Genomic DNA, 5,671 nt, shown 5'->3' on the forward strand with positions numbered 1-5,671 from the left:
TTGACTTGCACTGGAGTGAGGCAGCATCAAACAAACAAGGCAAGAGGATTAAGTTAATCATTCTCCCATGCTGCTCCCCCCTTGCCGTGGTGTGGCTGTTCAAACAACCTTGAATTGGATGGATTACCAAATCAGATTCAATCATTCCTACTGGATGCTATTAAATGCAAAGGCACTTTCTTGTTTTGCAGGATATATTTCATTCTCAAATGGTTAGGTCTTTCTCTACGAGAGAAAAGACAAGAATAATGTTGCTGGAAAGTATGGGAAAACATGTGTCCAGGCAGGATCTGAATTTCTCTTGACACTAGAGTCCCAATAGTAAATTCAGCCATGCATGCCTGTACTGATTTATAAGGAGCAACTTCTGTTTAATCTCATGGTAAGCATGATTATAATATTCAGATATTAACTCTGTAAAATAGTTTAATTTTACTTCTTTATTAAAGAATTCCTTTTCTGCTGTATCCTTGAATTACACTTTTCTTTTTTTTTTTTCTTCTATTTGGGAGTAGGACTTTAATTTCATTTAGATTTAAGAGGATACTCTAAACCTTAAACATTAGGTTTAAGAATCATAGATAGCAATTTAGTGTTCTTCCTTACCAGACATTTACCCTCACACTGCATGCACAAATTCACCCAGCGAGGGTGTCAGACTTTGCTCATCTGTGTGTTATCCTGATTTCAACATCAGTTCACTCTGTATTTCCCAAGCAGCCTTTACCTTGGAAAAGTTGCACTGCAGCACCATTTCATGGCTTCTCTAGCATGCTAACTCTCTGGTGTTGCTTCCAAACAACTTACTGAATCAAATGTGCTAGTGACTCACCAGAGGCAGTCACTAGCATATTTGATGAATGAATGAATAGGAGAATATTGGATGGGGAGAACAGACTTGAATGCACACTGCTGGATCAATCTTCTGCAATTGGAGGCCAAAAGTTTACAGAATCATGAGTTCCTTCTAAAAATTAATGAGGCTGTCCTCTTCTACATCATCCTGCCTGCTTTAAGTAGAACTTACACTGTACTGAGGGTTTGGGATAAAGCTAGGAGTGTAGGAGTAAATATGTGAGAGAGGCATTCTAGAATGAGAACCACACTAGCTTATATTTTACTGATTATGTGAAAAATTTAAAGCTGATCCTGTTTGTGGTCCTATGCTGTTTTTCTCCTGTCAGGTAGTATAATACCATGCTGTTTGGCTGTGTTCTGTCTTGAATCTGTTTTAATGCAACTTGTGAACAAGAGCAAAGAACGGGATATCTGCAGAGGCTTGGGATACCACTGATGTTAGTGCAGGGAAACAAAGCAGATGGGCCAAGGAGAGGAGCTGATGGGAGCTGGACTCAGCTCAGGGAAACATTTGAAGGGTGACAGGGAGAATGGGTGGGATATAATGCAATCACATGTGGGATCAGGCTTATCAGGTTTTAGGACCAGTTACTCATTGGGAAAGAATGGTAAAACAAAGGTGCAGAACACCATGTAGGCTTTACTAGCAAGCAGGCTTTTGAGAGCTATCCAAGCCTGGTTTAGCTCCACATTTTTAACAATCTTAACCTTATTTTCAATTCCAGCTCTAGATCCTAGTTTTCATCTCTCCTGCTCTATATCCCCTAACTCCCTGGCTACAAACAGCATCTGCTCACCAATCCCTGGGCCTCCTTCCCATCAGCTATTATCACATAGTGGGTATTTTCCTTACTCCAATGCAAAATTGGTTTTCTGCTCAGCCCTGCCCTCTCCAGCATCTCTGGCATCTTCCCCAGTTTTCTGTATCTCCCATTTCCACTGAGGTAGTCACTGGGTCACTGTGTTATGGTGCACATCTGGTGGTAAAAGTCTAACAAAAAAAACTGCATAAGTGGATGAGTGCAGCTGTTTCTGCTGCATGGGGAGGTTTGAAAGGCTGTGAGTCTTAACTGAGTTTGTAAAATTCATCAATAAACACTATGTGTTAGACATTTTAATTAGATCAGCTTTTCCTACTGGTTTTCAAAACCAAAGAAGCTAATTGTGGTAGCCAAAGGTTTGTTAACACATGTCCAGGATAGTTTGGGAAAATTTGCATGCATCGGGTCAGCAGACTCTTTTGCAAGTTTTCCTCATGTTAAAGGTCTATATACACTTCAAAATCTATACTCCTTCCTTATAGTTGTTGCTGGTTTGGCTCTGGTTCTTTTCTCAATATCATTGTCTCAAATCTGATTAAAATGCACCTACACTGGTGTGAATGCTCTGAAGAAAGCAAAGAACACTCATATTGCCATTTCATTCAAAGATGGCAATGCAGATTTGAAGAATTCTTAATCATCTCTATCTAAATGGATCTGATCTTGGTAAACGAGACTTTTTACTCCTGGTAAAAAACCCATTCTGTAAGTTTTCCACAAGAAAATGACAAAACAGAGGTGTCTTTCATCTGCCACACTGGCACTCCTCACTGTTGTCTTGTGACAAGGATGTGACTTGTCAAGGCATTATGTTTGACAGGATCCTTGTAAACTGTTGATTTATCCTTTTGTGCCTTTCCTCCTTTCCTCTTTCCCCTCACTGATGCACACAGTATCTAAATCTCTCTCCAGTTCTAATCTTGTGGTGTTTGTTCTCATTTATTTGATCACTGTGAGGATCACCCATAGGTGGAAGTTTATCAGATCTCATTTCAGAGTCAGGGTACATTGGTTAGCGCAGTGGTTAAAATATAAACAACAGTAGGAGGTTTTTTAAATAGAAGTTGACCCTTGAAATTGGATTTACTGTAAGTTCAGAAAAATACCCCCACAAAAGTAATTGCAAACAATGTCAGAACACAGAGCACAATTTTTTGAATAAATTCCCTTAAACATAAATTCTCTAAATTTCAGAATCAGGAAACATCAGAAAACAGACACTGATCTGATATCACTGATATCATTACTTGCTAAGAGGAAAGAATCAAAGGACAGATTTTGTTATCTTTAAATGTCTTCAAAGGAAGGGAAAATTTCAAAAGGCATGTCTAAGGTATTGCACATGCACAAGACTGGGATGAGCATGAAGTAAAGGAGTTCATGTAATTGCTCCAAAGAGTAATGCCATGACATAGAGCCATAAGCAGCTGGGAAATAAGGAAGGTATTTTTACTTTCTTTTCAAACACCAACAGAAAAAGTAACAAAAGTGAGAGGGAACTTTGGGCAGCAGCCCCAGATGGATAATGTGGATGGCTTCTAACAGCAGATGCTGCTGACCGTAAGGTAGCGAGGAGTTTGGGAGGGGGAAAGGTAGCCAAGTTAAAAATAAATTCTGTCCTTGCTCTGCACATGAAAGAACACAGAGGGCAGAAGATCTGATAGATAAACTCATCTCTGTGACTTCTAGCCACAGATGTTAATGGATCCAAGGTAAGGAAAATGAGAGAAGGTACAGAGAGGATGTTTCTCCAGTAGTGAAAGCTTCTGTCTCTAAAATGTTCATTTGTTCTGGCTGCTGCCAAATGTAAGAAACCAGCAGAATAAATTCAGACAAATGAGAAGCTAGAAGTGAGCAAACTAAGTGTCACCTTTAGAGCAGAAAGATCTAAAGAATTAATTAGAGAGGTTTGTGGATTGCTGAAAAAGTATCTGGAAATACAGGGATTGTGCAATTGCCTTTAACAGAGGTGTGGAGAGCATTAAAGCCATAGGGAATCTGACAGCCAGCACTTAGCACACAGTGTGCTAAAAGCCTTTGCACATGAGCCACGACTGCATCATGGTGCTGTGAGACAAGAGGGTAAAATCATTCTTCATTTCCTACTCAGAGAACATCAGACAAACCACAACTAAGCTCAAGAATTACAGACAGCAGAGGAATTGTGCAGCTTTTAGCCCTGCTTGAGTATCCCAGCTTGTAACATCCAGCAACAGCACTGCTTTGGGAATTGGTTCAACAAAACAGTGTTGCAGTGGTGATCTGCTGTAGCCTGCTCCACGTGTCTGTCAGGGGGAGCATATGTCCTGCACCCAAACTTGGCCTTCCTTGATTTTGTTATTCTCCTGCTGTACTGCTGTCACCACCCTGCCCAAAGAGTGCTACCCACTCTTTACATGTGGGGCTGCAAAACACAGACAGAGAAGCAGCACATAATAGGGCCTGAAATGCAACCCATATGTTTGATTTTCCTTTTCTGTTCTTCTTGGAAGAATCTGTAAGAAAGTGAGAATCTTTTTGTATTCAGGCTCCTCAAAGACTGGTGCACACCAGGTCATTGCTGCAGCTCTTTGTGTTCAGCAGTTCCTGTCTCTGCTGTTCCAAGTCACAGGACTCAGCTGAGAGCAGTGCTCTGGAGCCCATGCAGGGGCAGGGTTGTTGAACTCTTATCAGTCCTTCCTCTGACACCTAATGGTGCAACTTAACCCTTTCACCACTCTGTTCAAAATGTTTAGAGCCACTGGGGAGTCCTTGAATGAGGGTAAGGGCAATTTGGCAGCAGAATGTGAAAGATAAAATGAAGAAAAGAAGCATAACAATTATTCCACTTCTGGTTAGAAATGCAAAGGACAAACTGCAGGGGAAAATTTTGCATTTTACCCAATAGTTGTTCAAGTGCTTCCAAAGACCCCTGCAAATACTTGCTATTTTTAAGGTGCTGTTCTGGTCTTTTTCTACACACTTAGGCAGTTCTATACAATGATCAGTGTTGCAGTGTTTTGCTAACTGATGGTTCCAGTCAGTGATGAAATCAACTGTCTACAAACATCATTGAGATAAGACGAATGTTTACAGTTCTTTACTTCTCTGACAGTTTCAGAAAAGAGGGACAAGCTACCACCATTTTCCACACAAAGTGTATATTGAAATTTCCAAGTGCATTTTCTGCTTGTCACTTACATATAGGTTTATTTCCATGCTCATTCTTGCGTCATTCACTTGCATAAAGGAGGGATGTTCTAACCAGTTTAATCTTATTGAAAGTAAGTGTTAAAAGGATAAGACAAAAAATGATGTTAATGTTCCATTCAGGGCTGTTTGGAATGGGATCAGTTCAAGACACTTGAGTCACAGAGATTTTCAACAGTATGTTAGCAAGCTGAGAATACTACCTCTAGGTTAATTTAATATTTTGACAAATTGCATTTGTGTGTGTGGGCATGCATATGTGTGAATGTGTTTATGTGTGTGAATATATCCTACTATAACATCTTTGTTTACAAACAGTTAATAAAATTAATGGCAGTTCCAGTTTAATAGATTTTGTATAAAACTCCTCTATTCTTTAATCATTTTTATGTCCCTATGCAAAAAGACCTTGTCATTATATCCCACAGCCTGCATTTGCTGAAGACAACATTCGAAAAATTGATTGGTTCTTTTTTTCCTGACTCTCATGTAAACTCCCAAGTTGAGATCAGGAAATTTTGCATTAGAAACCATGGAAAATTTGCTGATCAGCTTTATCATTTGCTCCTATTATACTTTAATTCAAAGTAAATTTCTGAAAGATGTGCCATTTACATGTGCTATGTGTCCCAAAGACTGTAGCGTACCATGTTCTATTTTTGGCATAGAAAGTGCAGAAATATGAATCACCACAAACTGTGGGGTGGAAGGTGGATGAAAGTGGGGTAAAAAATTAAACAGATGATGCTGTCAGCAACTGGAATTATCTTAATAACTTTTTCCAAACTTGTTCTTCAAACTCT

The sequence above is a fragment of the Ammospiza caudacuta genome, chromosome 3, assembly GCF_027887145.1.
Source record: "Ammospiza caudacuta isolate bAmmCau1 chromosome 3, bAmmCau1.pri, whole genome shotgun sequence".
Classification (NCBI taxonomy): Eukaryota; Metazoa; Chordata; class Aves; order Passeriformes; family Passerellidae; genus Ammospiza; species Ammospiza caudacuta.